This window comes from Venturia canescens, chromosome 7 (genome assembly GCF_019457755.1).
Source record: "Venturia canescens isolate UGA chromosome 7, ASM1945775v1, whole genome shotgun sequence".
In the NCBI taxonomy this organism is placed as follows: Eukaryota; Metazoa; Arthropoda; class Insecta; order Hymenoptera; family Ichneumonidae; genus Venturia; species Venturia canescens.
The window spans coordinates 7,351,318-7,365,431 of NC_057427.1; the positions used below are offsets into that span (position 1 = coordinate 7,351,318).

Sequence of the window (14,114 nt, forward strand, 5' to 3'; positions counted from 1 at the left end):
TTTTTGGTTGGGGAGGATCGATGATATTTTTGGATGAATCGAAACGTTGCAGGGAACTGAAATGTCATCGGTCTCCAGATACTCTAGACGAATCCGCCAAACGTGTTGGTGAAACAAGGCCAAATTGTTGTTTGTTTTTTCAATTTCATTCAGTTCTGTTCCTCGCACGTTTCAATCAACATTAGAAGGCGGGATTCTCGATGATCTTAAGAGAGCTTGAAAATAATGGCGGCTCAGTTTCTTTTCTTGATACAGTGGCGGCAAGCTCTTACTTCGCGAGAAGGGTCCGGAAGTTATATCACCATCGGGTCATACCGGTAGTCAACGAGCCCGACGACAAGAAAATCCGAATGAAAAAGTGCATGGGTCATGGAGACCTTGCTCGTGTACAAAACAGCAATGTTATTTATGAGGGGATTAAATTAGGTGAGAATAATTTATTGCTCGTCACGGACTTTAGAGACTGTGCTATATACACACGCGCAAGTTTGTGTCCACACGGATACAGTTTTCCGTAGTTTCCATATTTGTTCGCAGAGGGTTCGTTGGGGACATAAATATAGATAGATCCAGCACGAACGATCCTGGGTCACGGACGTTGGACGCTCTGTGTAAAACTTGGAAAATTCAAAACGTCCCTTGAACTTGGGCTGCATATTGCCCTCGTGACTGAAAAATGCTCCCGGAGGGTGCCCTAAAACGTCTTGGTACATGCCTCAGGGTCATTTTTCAACGGGTGTCTTAGCCCATCTTAGCACCGAGTATAAACTCTCCGGCCTCCTTCCGGCAGAGAATATTACATTGTTGTCTCTGAAAAACATCGAGTTCGTGTCAGCACAAGTATTTCAGGCGATTAGAAAGAATCGCTTTATCAATTGTTCCTTACTAATGGAGCTTTTCCTCGAGGGCTTTAGAAATCGGCTTGGAAATGATGGTACGAGTGAGGGAGCCTGCGAAATTGACATTCCACGCCGCTCGAACACGAGGGAACGTCGATTATAAAGAAGTTAATAGCTCACGTCGAAAGATAAGCACTCGAGCCCATGCAGTTATTTTCGAGTAATGATTCTAGAAATGCAGTTTTTTTTTCGAAAAACCAACCATTTTTCATGCTACACTTCGTAGTTAGTCTCCGAATTTCCGGAAAACAGGGCATCCGGAAAATTTTAATGCAGGCACACAAATTCGCATTGGAAAATCATATATTTATACGCGAGGACGAATAAAATCAGCCATGTCGAGCTCTGCAACGGTCCTTGTGCTCTGGTCCTTAGTTTATATTTTTCTGAAGAGGCTCAACGGAGGAAGAATTGCAGGGAACGGGAGGATAAGAGCGTGCAGATAGTGAGGAGAAAAGGAAAGATGCGGCAACGCAGAGAGCTTGTGAGATAGTCATCCCGGACACAGACGACAGAGGAGACGAAAAATCTACAGGATTCGAAGCAGGCGGAACTAGAAAACCACTCACTCTTCCATTCCTGCAGCCTTATCGTATGTACGTTGAGGTTTCGTGAAAAAAGAAAACAGCGCCAACAACAACGTATCGATGTTTTTCGATACTCGAGCTCCGTGGGGCTCTGCGTCATGCGAAAAATTTGGACTGAATTTTCTCTTCGATGTCTTCCGTTCTGGATCGCAATTTTTATTGGATATTCGCGAAAATTCATACTCCGCCAAACCGTGGGAAGTGCCTCAGGAAATACCCCTCGTTAACGTCGAGAATAAAAAAAAAAAAAGAAAAAATAACGAAATTCCAAAATGTAAATAAACTTATTCGAAGGGGATGGGAATCGTTCGATTCTGCAAGGAATTCCCTCCGTGTATAAATTGATCTGTCGACCGTAAGCTACTGACCGTCTCAGGTACAAAAAGAATCTCAATAACACTCTCGTACTATACCTATACGGAGGCTCCCCGAGCATGAGGATTTTTTCTGTTTACCTAGCCGATCCCAATAATGTCGTTAAAATCCTTCGGCTCTGGAGATGAAATGTTGGCGAAGCCGTGTGCGCGGGGGCAGCTTCGAAAATATTGGTTTTACCTTTTATATGATTTTCCTTGGCTCACTCCTTCGTTATATTTTTCCTTTCCTCCCCTTTGCCTTGCCCCTGCCCAGCTTCTTCGTCTTTTTTCTTAATCAATGGCGCCAGCTGACCCGCCTATCCATCCAGGCTCGTTCGTCCGATCCTTTCTCCGCGCTCCTTCCACTCTTGAGTATAATTGAAATATCATTATTTCGCAGCTTTCCATTAATGTTGCAAATTTATGTGAGACGAGGCGAATGAAAAATGATGAAACATCAATATTCGGTGCTGTCATTCGTCAGAACGATTTTCAACGACTGTGAAGAATTCCGCAATCAAAAAACAAACGCGCGATCTGAAAATAGCGAAATTGTGGTGGTTCAACTACTTTCAGTTGTCACCAGAATAATTATTATCCTCGCGTGTGCAGCCGAACGAGTATGATTTCAAGGTGAGTAACTTCTCGTCCATTCGTATGTATATCTAACAAGCTTTTCAACGATTGTGATTTCCGGTGAGACCGGGCGTGAAACCCGGATGACAGGATAAAGATGTCTCGTTAAAAAATAAAAAAAGAACGAAAGAAAGAAAACGAAAAGAAAAGAGAGGAGAATCTTCTGCTCGTTCGACCAGTTTCTCTCGCGCGATCTCTCGCAACCCTCCAGGCCAGAAAATACAGAAGTACATAAAGGCACACGTACAGAACGCACCGGGGAGATGTATATTTGTCTATATATACGTGAATATAGAAGGCAAGAGCAAGAGACATCCCCTCGGGATGAAAAATGGAGTTTGTCGAACGTTCTATGTACGTGTCTTCGTACGTATAAAGACTTTTCAGGCTGCCTGAACCCAATGCTCCTACAGGAAAAATAAGGCAGGCATGCAGAGGTAAAAATATGCTGTGTGTCTATATGCGCATGTACGCTCATCAGAAAAACCTCCCGAGCTCCCTTTCGCTGCTTTTTCCTTTTTTCTCTCTCTCCCCGATACGTATTAGAGTCCTGAAACGACCCCCAAGGATTAGACGCCTGACGTACTCTCGAGCGCCGAATAAACACTAAATTACTTTGTACAAGTTCTTTATACATGTATCTGCTCGTCTTTATCGTATCTCTCTCTCTCTCTTACCCGGTGACAATTGTTCCCCTTTTTTCCTCGGTTAAGATCCTAAACAAACAGATGAGCAGTATATTTTTATTCGTTTGTCAAACGTTTAAGCGCCGACGTGACAATATGACGAACAGTTTCACATCCAAGCTGTGCAAATAATACGAGAAAAAGCAGGCCGTGTCCATCCTCCCGGCTTTACCTCGTCGCTAAAACTCACATTCAATACCCATAAGACTTATGGCTTACTAAAAAGATGTCATCGAGCCTGTTTCGAGGACCCTCTAAAGAGAATTCGTTGTATCAATCTTACATTTAAACGCGTTTTGCGCACCGCTCGGGTAATCCTCGAGAAAATAAGAGACGAAACTTTTGTATCTCGTCGATTATCCGAATAATAAACTACTGTCGATCACTTTTTGATGGATCAGTTTAAATATCGGCTCCTACGCGACAGCGACCGAGACTCGGAAACTTTTCATTCCGATATTTCGGGGATTCGAAACTATCGGAAATGTCTAAGCCCCTCTCTCGCGTATATTCGCGAATTCGAGGGAAATCGCTGCGAAGCAGATTCGCCGTTTTTCCTCGAGGATGCTTCATTCTCCAAGTTCAAAAGTTGCTTAGAACGATGCGAAGCTTTAAATTTCCTGCAATCACTCAACAAAAGATTTGGGCCGACTGTGCGAGGACTTCAAATTGAAACTGGAACCCTAGTTCTTCGACTGGTATAGAAATGACGACGTCAAAGTAACACAGCGCCTTAATTTATTAACTTCGGTCTCAACTTATTGGCCTCTGAAGCTTACTCACAGTTTCTATTGAATTAAAATCCAACTTTCGCTCCGCAGCATCGATAAATTTATTGCCCTCGACTTGGGTCGTTGTATAAATTATCCAATTCGCCTCGATATCTCGCGATGCACTTCAATGTGAATAAATTCTTTGGCAATAATGAAGGGAATGGATTTGTCAGTCAACTGACAATTATGGGCCACGGAGAGTGGACGTCAAACGAGCCACGTTTCGATTCCATATTAATTAGTGTCTTCCGGTATAACTGCGAATAGTGACAAGGGAGAAGAGATAGATAAAACTGTGTGCTTTCTCGATTATTGAGGATAAGCACGAGAAGTGGTCGTTGAAGAGTGTAAAAGATAAAGTGCGGTGGAAGGAGCGAGAGAGAGAAGGAATACCCTCAGAACACAATCCTCTGCACTCGACCTCAAATTTAATTCGGTCGAACTGCAGCTCCCAGCACTGACCTGCTCTCTGATAGACGGAGCGATAAGACGAAAAAGCGAGAAACCGCTCGGATTTACTATATTCCGAAATTCGAGTTTGAAAAGCAATCAGTGAAATGCGATTACAGCCATAATTGGCGGTTCGAAGAAGAGCCTCTGCTTTTGGCTTATTACGAATATTTCTACCTTTCATCCTTCCCTCCCGCGTCTTCGAGTTTCGTATTTGTCGTGCTTACTTATGTTACCATTTGCACTCGTAGTTTTTATTATTCCCATTTCCATGGTGACCCCGTTATGACTTTATGAACTCTTCCATGTCGTAACCGCATTCACGTGGCTCGAGTACTTCTCATTATTTCGCAAATTCTCCAGCGACTTCTCCCGTTTGTGCAGTTTCCATTGGACCTTCTATTGCAACTTCGTTCTTGCCTCTTCTACTTCGAAAAATCTTTGTCCTGTGTCCGTAATAGTAAATGATCTCTCGAGGATGAGAAATATCTTCGACATGTTTTTCGCTTCTCTTCGTCCTCGGTGCGATTATTCTTTCGCGCCGGGATATAACAAAACGATCGCGAAGACGCGGCAGGGGGAGAGATCGTTATACGAAAAAGTGAGAGAATGGGGTTTGGTGTGAAAGGGAGTTGACACGTTCGGGGTGCAGGATCGATTATTATTTTGTTTTCATTTTATGATTATAACGAAATACAGAAACGCCCTTTTGTGTGGGCGGACCGAGGAAATCCGCGGATATGTCTACGGCTGCGGGAAATAAAAAGATGAGAAAAGAGCTGAAAGTTTCACTCTGCTACCGCGGTACTGTTACAGCACCGTGAATTATTTGAGATGAGAAATCACCAAGAGTTCGACCCGAAATTGTCGGCCAATGTATCTTGGCTTATATGTGAGGCGGAGCATGAAACGTCGGGGTGAAATTACGTGAAATGTCGGAATGATTTTCCAGAAGTTCATTCCACTTTCCAAATTTCCGGGACGAATTCGTTTGGAGTTGACTGAATAATTGTTTGTTCAATCAAATCTTGGAGTAGCTGAATTTTCATCGATTAATAAGTAGGAGTCAAAAGCTGTCAATGTTTCTACGATCGAACACACGGGAATTCCTTTTCAATCGCATTCATTTGAATGATTAAATTTTCCTCAAAATCAAAAGAGTCAAATAATCATTAGATTCAAAGAGGAAACGTTGCCGAGTTTCCGTTGACATACCGTTGTGCGAATTCCTCTCGGAAATGGCACGAATATACCAGCGAAATCAAAGATCGATCCACATGGTAGTTATACGGAGAGCGCCATCGGCTACACTGGCTCGGAAGAGCTCTTACAATTAATTGCATAGTACCAGCCCGCTAGGTCGAGTGGAACACATGACCCTTGTTAGATATAGGCCAATACTTCTCATATAATGAAAATACCTACGTGCACAGCTCTCTCATATTTTTTATCTCCCTTTTTTGTTGCTTTGATTCTATTCGCGTAGAGGTCGAATAATTATTGATCTTTTATTATTGAAAAGCGAGCGAAAAAATTGCGAGGAATAGTATTCAGCGTTGCTGGGTCGAGGAGGAGCATGAGAATGTTTTTTCTGTGGCTCGTTCGTGTTGAAAAATCATCATTAATCCAAAGACCTGAATCTAAATTTTGCTTATCGGTGCGGGGGCTTGGCGATCAAACTGAGCAGAAACTCCAACAAGCCTTAGTGTCGTTTTATTTATCACGCGTTTCACTATCAACTGCAGCTCGATATCAAGCGGACTCCGTTGTTTTGGAAATCTCTTCCTGGCACGGTCGCGATGCGTTGGGTTCCGCTCGTTCGGGTAGCTTATTCCCTCTTCCGACATCAGTCGTGTCGGAATGATCCAGCAAATACTCGCGACACCACACGCGAAAGAGGATTTTGCACACAACATTTTCCATCGATCTTCTCCGATTGGTAGACGACTTTCGTGCGCAACGAGGAGAGCTGAAACGAAGAAAGTATTTTTTACTGTAGAAGAGACAATCACCTCTCGAGATTCCTCTTCCAATCAAAAACTCTAAGAATAATCGCAAATGCGCCGTACTATGTGAGCAATAAAATTCTACACAATAACCTCAGAACACCATATGTTAAATCAACCATCCAAGAGCACAGCAGGAGATACACACAAAGACTCCGAAAACATCCAAACGCACTGGCTCGCAAACTTCTCGATCGAACCAGTGAAATAAGAAGACTAAAACGTATAAAGCCTCTCGACCTGATAAATTGAGCAAACGAATAATGTGAAATAATAACAACAATAATAATAATAGATCATCGAACGCAGGTGCAATCATCGCTGGATGGATAACCAGTGGGCCATCCATTCTAAACTATAAAGGAAAACCCCAACAAATTCAATCGTACAGCACAATTATTGAATGTTCCCCACGGAACAAATGGTAATTTTAATATTGACAATAAAAAAAATAAATAAATAAAAAAAATCAAAAATAAAAAATGGTAGAAAAAATATTGGAGGGTTGTTGCTGCATGATAGAATTTCGGTGACATCGTTTGTGGTCGTTTGAAATTTCTCGCTGTGTTTGCTGTACGATTAATCAAATTCGTTTATTTTCCGTTTATTTTTCATCAAAACGTGTTTACTATGAGTTTATGTAGTTGTGGAGGCTCAGGCTATTTGCCCTGATAAAAAGAGCGATTAATCATTGGCATAGTGACGATTCTCGGGGTTAGAAGTAAATTGATCCCCAGAGGTCAATATACAGAGTTAAATAATATAATAATTGCAAGCTCATTGAGATGTAAATGGAATGGAGTAATCGAATGGCCGCACGGTATCCGATGCCGTACGGAATGATGCAAGGAAATTGGAATAGGGCTCTAATTCGATGAAATTTACTAGCATATCGCCTCGTCGTTCGAGCGATAGGCTTTTGAATAAATAGTTTATCATCTACTTTGTAATAATTTATGCGCCAGCCATATTTATGTCCGAAGCATATTTTCTGGAGCTCCGTGTTGTAACGATAATGGCTGATGTATATTTTAATCGTCGACAAATAACCCGAAAAAGGGTTCTTCGTGAATCGAGTCAGCAGATTTTCGTTCGCAGTTTACCGTGTGTTCGGTCCCAGACGACGAGACTGGAGCCATTACATAATTCATTGAACTTTTTATTGTGTCTCTCGGGGTTAGTTTTATCACGATTAACACAATATCGAAGAAGCTTTTTTATAATTTGCATGATATTTTTTTGGTAACAATGCAACAGCCATGTCTGCTATACACTTGGCCACCAACGCCCGGAGCTCATTCCAGAAAACTTTTCACTAATAAAACGACTGGTAAAGGTGCTCGAGTTTTTCTCAATGGAAAATAGTCTGTTGGTAAAACACGAGAGGAAAATGATATCGCATCTTTCTTGCTTCCGGGTAAACATCGGCCATGTCTCCTTTCTACTCTATTTTACATGCATTATATATGTACATAACTTTATGTATCTTGTATCGAAGATGTGTATATAGCGTAATACATACAGCCCGGGGGTTTGCACGTACGACAATCGATTTCTCGTCGAGTCCGGATCTTGCGGCAAGCATGGAAGCCCTCCGCTGCGTCTCCCCCTCCCCCGGGGGAAACTCGCCTGCCTTCCAAACTGCACTTTCGTTCGCGCATTCCTTTATTATACTCTGCTGCTTCGTATCGTCGCGCACGATGAGAAGGAACTCGCTATCGAGCATTTCTCCTCGTTATTCCAGGTCTCGTACAAATCCTTAAGTGACGTGCCCGTATTACGTATTCCATGCATATATACATAGACGCGTTATAAAGACAGAGGGCCAGGGAGTACAATACGTACGATCAACATAAACGTGTAATACCCAAAAATCGTAAACCGCATGGATAGTACAGAAGATGACGATAGCTTCATGGGCAGGCCATATTGCACCGGATTTCGCAGTCATGCCATTTGACAGGATCTAGATTGCCTCTCCCATGGCGCGCCAGTCAAACCGCAAAAAGTTATGAATACTGCTTCGTTTCTCTACCCCGGACTGCTCCGGACGACTCGAATCTACATATATATATATATAAACGAGCCTGTATAACCGAAGGATAAAATGGCGAGGACGAGGAGAGAAGACTGCTAGAGAATCGAACAACGAGAACCAGCCTCGTACGAGCTTAAGGATGGGATACGCGAGGGAAGGAAATAAAAAACAAAATGAAAATAAAATGAAAAAAATAAAGAGGAGAAAAGTTGAACGAAAGCAAGAGAGAGAGAGAGAAGGAGCTAAGTCGTATAAAAAGGACAGGCGACAGCAGGAAGTTCGATAGACCTGCTGCTGGCTAAAAACGAGAAAAGAGAGGAGAGCGAGCGAGCTGGGAGAGAGAGAGAGAGAGAGAGAGAGAAGCTTTGCATGTAAAGGCGGTGACATTTTCTCTATGGGCTCTTTCGAGAGTTCCCTTTTCGATTGTCCCCGAAGTACATAAGATATACGAAGGGAACGACAGGACGTAAGAAGATCGGGGTCCTTCTCGCTCCGAAGCTTCGGCGGATCTGCGCTACCGAAGATCCCAGCTGAGAGAGCCCTGCCGCCCCGAGCAAAAGAACGAGGCTGCGGACTCTTTTAGCTCCACCACGCGGACCATAAGGGCCTGACGCTTCTGAGTCCTCTGATCCGGCCATCGACCGACGTACCGATGCTCCGGACAACTTGGAACCTGCCTCCATCTGCATCTCTGTTATACACAGAATGCATTAGACGCTGATGCACTTCTCAGTCCAACTATCAACGTTTTAGTCGACTTTGCAAAAATTCAACTTGGAGGCTTTTTTTCTCTTCAGATATTTTATTCGTGTAGTCAGTGTACGCACGCGAGGTTCCTGCCAAATCTGCAAGAAAAATAGGCCGGGGAAGCGTGTCCGTTAAATGAAATGTTGAAACGGGTGATCGGAGGATGAACCGGTTAGTGTCAAAGCTTTTAACAGCGAGAAGAGCGTCGAAGAGCCTGACCACGGGCACATTTTTAGCTCCGAAGTAGCACGTGTGTCTGCAGAAGATAGGAGAAAGCCCCTTAAAAGACCGGAGACCACGTGTGCCCCGAAGAGAGTCCGACAAAATGTCGAAACGTTGAAAAAATGTCGTACGAGAAGATGGAAGCTGCGGAGATCGTTTGCGATTGCGGAAGCAAGAATAAGACTCTCTTTTTAAGAACATCCAATCCGAAATGCGTGATGGAAGGACTAAATTGACTCTGCGTGAAGTAAGAAGACACTCTTGGCCAGTTTTAGGGTCGGACCAGCCTGGGCATTAACCCGAGGAACACGTTTCCAGCACAGTGCAGTCTTGCGAGCACTAGAGTTTCCTCAGGAACGTTGAATCTTCTCTCGGCACTCGGATGTGCCAGGACACACACAAACACGCTGACACGCGGTGAGGCACACGCCTACTGCAGCCTCCGTAATGTCGCTTTTCCCGCAACGGGTATACTACACGCGGAGAGAAAGAGAAAGAGAAAGAGAGAAAGGGGGAGACGGAGAGGAAAACAATCCTTGAGGAGTGAGTGGTGTGGAAGCGAAGGAGGCGAATTCTGGATAAGACGAAGGAGAATGAGCAGGGGGGAGGGGGGGGGGGGGGGGGGGGTGGAGAGAGCGCAGATGCGAATGAGATAGTTCGAAGCTGAGGCGAACCGAGAAAAGATACCGGGAGACATAATGCGGACAGGACGAGGCGAGATGCGGTGACGATAGCGCCGAGGACCTCTCTCTACCGCTTATATCTCGCGTTCCTGTCGCTTTTAGTTCCCTCCACGATGTCTCCCTCGTGTGTACAACCTCGTATACATACGTTCGATATACTACCTTACATACGTCTCTGTGGTTTATTCTTTTGCTTGCTCGTGTTATTTTCTCTCTCTCTCTCTTATTTTGCTGGTGGATGGGGGGCCAGACGGCGAATGGAGACAGGAGGAGAGAAGGAAGCGATGTATATAGGAGAGAGTCTCTCGCACTGTCCCGGAAGAGACCACTTGGCGAAGAATAGGAATTGATCGAGATTTCACATTGTGCGGTGTGCCGCGAGCAATCGTCGTCGTCCGCGCGTCCTCGTTCTCGTTGTCGTCACGAAATCCCCTCCCAGAATCTTCTCGTATGGCTCATCCGTTTCAGTAAAGAGGTCTCTCGCTGCTCTCTCTCTCTCCCCGTGTCCCATGAATTCCATCACAAAAGGGAATATGAAACGGATCGTAACAGTCCGACGTGAATAGACATTCTCGTGGAATTATAGGTGCAGCTAAATCCAACACGCGGACAGAAACCACCAAATTTCGTATCATCTGACGGTCGTCAACAGGTCACAAGGTTCAATAAAAAATGAGTCTTCACCGTCGCGATATTGCTCGGAATTCATCAGCGTATATTAATCAAGTTATTGTAGGTTCTTTAAGGACGTGCAAGCGCAGGCGAAGCCAGCGACCGAGAGAATTTCCTTCCAATTCGTTTTTCATTCTCCCTCCCCATCCAAGGGTTAATCCACAAGCTCTCCGCCCTCCCTCAAGATCGGTAAGATCTTCTTATAACAATAGGAATGAATCTAAAACTCGAGGGAAAGTTTATATGGTAAGGACTGGTAGTAGTAATGCATCAGTCCGGAGCTTACTCACGCCCGAGACACAGCAGTGTCTTTTTTCTCCAATGGCGGCTAAGGGAACCTGGACGAAGACGAAGAAGAAGAGGGAGAGAAAAAAACTAAAAAGAGAGATTCTCGAGCGCCTAATACCGCGCGGGTAAAAGCTACAGAGTCTGTGCTCGCTATCTGGGCTCAGGGAACTCGAGAAAGATACGTCCAGCTGATAACTAACCTTTCTCGTTGCGCACCGGGTCTCAGGTTGCATCGTGATCCAGGGCGCTCCAAAAGAAATGAAAATATATATATAAAGCACGGACGACGTTCCACATACACTCTTGTAGCCACACGCGCCTGTGTGTGGGTGTGCTACGGACTACGTGGATCTCTTCGTGTGGCGATTGTACGACAAGAGGACCTCAACGGGCCAAGATCATCTCTGCGGAGGATTAAAAATGGATGCTCCCATGGACGAATCCTCTTTTGCTGGTCTCAATGCCCTCGTCTCGTATACATACACATATTCAAGCTCGAGACAGTAAGCATAGGAGCCATTTTCCAATGGTGTTTAAGTAAAAGGGCTTATCGTTTGGGTATCTGTGTTCTCAATCGCGTGCCGATCTTCGCATTAAGCAGAGATCGAAAGGACAAGAAAGACTCCTTACCGCATTTTATATATCTGCGTGGCTGCATCCCCCCGCAGGTTTACCGTCGAGCAATGCTGTCTCGAGACGACGAGTGTACCGCGAGATCGATGTAGATTTTCTCCTACGATAGCACGAAATGCAGGTACACCAGAGCTTCGTCATACGCCCCTCAGGTTTTTTGGCCCCTCGCGTGGTCTCTAAACCCGCATGAATATCTCTGTATTCATGTCCCTGTAAATATCCGACTATAACGTTGTGGGCGTGTAACGGGAGAGTGAGAAGGATGGATTTTGATACCCAGGGGAAGTGAACTGTGCGAGAGGATCATCAGAGGAGCCAAACGTCTCCGATGCTGCAGTATAATGACAGATCCTTCCGCATGCATAGTCCTCCAGTGCCATTGGGGACACGAGAGGAGAGGTCCTCGGGAGAGTTCTCAAATGCTATCTGCGCGCACGATTATTCCCATCGGAAAGGCATTCGTGTGCGACAAACGCCCAATTCGATGGTGACCGGGTGTGTGCAGCTGCCGCGCTGCTTTTGCTGCTGCAACTCTCCAGCACGATCGAACTCCTCGCCGGAAGTTCAATTGTTAATGCTCTCTCCGCGCTGCCAGGTACATTGAAGAAGGTTTCTGCGGTTCGTACGATAATTGCTAGTCTCGAATGAAACGCTTGGGGAATACGCTCTCGCTGCGCACTCTCTTCCCTCGCGCAAACGGTTAAGAGACTGAAGTTTCTGATGGCCAAATTTGTAGCTTGCCGTAAGAGAAGAAACTATTAAACGCCGTGAGTCTCCATAACGGAAAACAATCGCTGATTCATCCGTCAGCTTGCACCTTTCGACGAAAAGCTCTCCTAGAAATGTCACGACAGTCACCAAAACCCAGGGACATTAGTCCACTTCTATGCCGAATAAAAAAAATATAAATGTCAAGTTTAACTCGAAAATATCTCACTTCGGTGCTGAGAAAAGTGGAAATTATTTGGGTGGAATCAGACGTGAAGGAATTTTTGGATAAAGGCACACCCGAGCCGGTCGACTTAACGGAAAAGCTATAAACTCCTCATGAGACGTCGCCACATTCTGGCAAACGTAACAACGACCAACATCCTCCAATGTATACGTGATATATTGGGAGTCGTGAATTAAGGGGGTCCTGCTTTATTAAGTCAAAAAAATCGATTGTTTTCGCTAATGTTTTTAGAATAGACGAAAATAACTCGCCACAGCAGATTTTCCGGTATAGTTTCAAGGACATTTCAAAAGTACAGAAACATTTTTTCAACGTGAGAAATACTAATTTGTACATGCATGGTTTATGCGCAAGGTCTGATTGTCGAAGTTTCTCAGCTGTGTACAATGTGGAAATCGTTATTATTGTCCAAAACGAAAATTCCAATTTTTTTTTTCTTTTTCATATACTTCCATATGAGTCTATAAAAACCCGAAAATATCGCGAAGTTCTATAGTTTTAGCGAGCTTGAAAAAAAAACGCTTCCAAAGAAGAAGCATATCACTTCAACGTCCTGTAAATATAGATAGAATTTCGCAATTTAATCGAGTTTTCATACGGTTCATATGTTATTTGACCCCCCTTAAAATCACTCGGTACTTTTGAATTCAATGTCAAAAAATGAAGATAAACACTCGAGCCAACTGCATTGCTTAATTATAATATAAATATCTCGCCAACGGTCTGCACCGCATCGAGGAAAATATCTGAGGATTCTTCCCGTCCAAATTCCACGATCTACGTCTCCTCGATGATTCGATTTTTGGGATCCGCCGTACCGTATAGCAAATGGAAGAGACACCAAGGAGGACGCGAGAGACGACAACTCCCGCCTCTCTATGAGTGTGCATTCGAGGGGTGTGACACGTCTTTTTATACGAACACAGCTGCTCTTGCAGCGACATAATAAAATGCTGTAAAGAAGCTGGACCACATAGGAGGGTATATGCGCGTGCTGTGACGCGCCTACCGAAGGATGTGTTCGGTACGCGGACGCACATACGGAAATGCTCGCAGGCAAGCCAACGACGTGAATCGGTAGAGCAAGATTAATGGAGTACTTATAGCGAAGAATAAAGTCTTTTCCCTGGCAGCTAAGAACGTCAAGTTCAATGGTAATCCGTGTATGGAAAGGCGACAGAGACATCGGAAAAGGTTTTTTTTCTCTGGATTAGTGCAGTCCTAGGAAAAGTGAAAATGAACATTCTCCGAGATTTTTTAACGTTTTCGAGATTTTTTTCGTTGATCGAGGTATCGATTCGTATTTTCTCGAGGCGTGCGTTCCCGCCTGGCTATTCCAGCGTCAGCGTTCCCGAGACGAGCCAGGGATTATATGATCCTCGTTATGTAAATCACCGAAAAATCGTTTTTAAGGTAACGACATTCTCAGAAATCATTGAGAAGAATTAAAAATAAGATTTTACTGCTTCCGTCGAAGCGCGAG

At 44.3% G+C, this 14,114-nt stretch overlaps 1 long non-coding RNA gene across 1 annotated transcript in view; it reads right to left on the reverse strand.

Moving 5' to 3' along the window:
• Positions 1–6,084: 6,084 nt before the first annotated feature.
• LOC122412928 (uncharacterized) overlaps positions 6,085–14,114 on the reverse strand; it is a 104,189-nt gene continuing 96,159 nt past the window's right edge. Inside the window, exon 3 of the long non-coding RNA XR_006261455.1 lies at positions 6,085–6,356. This is a non-coding gene — a long non-coding RNA (uncharacterized lncRNA). The remainder of the gene's footprint in view (positions 6,357–14,114) is intronic.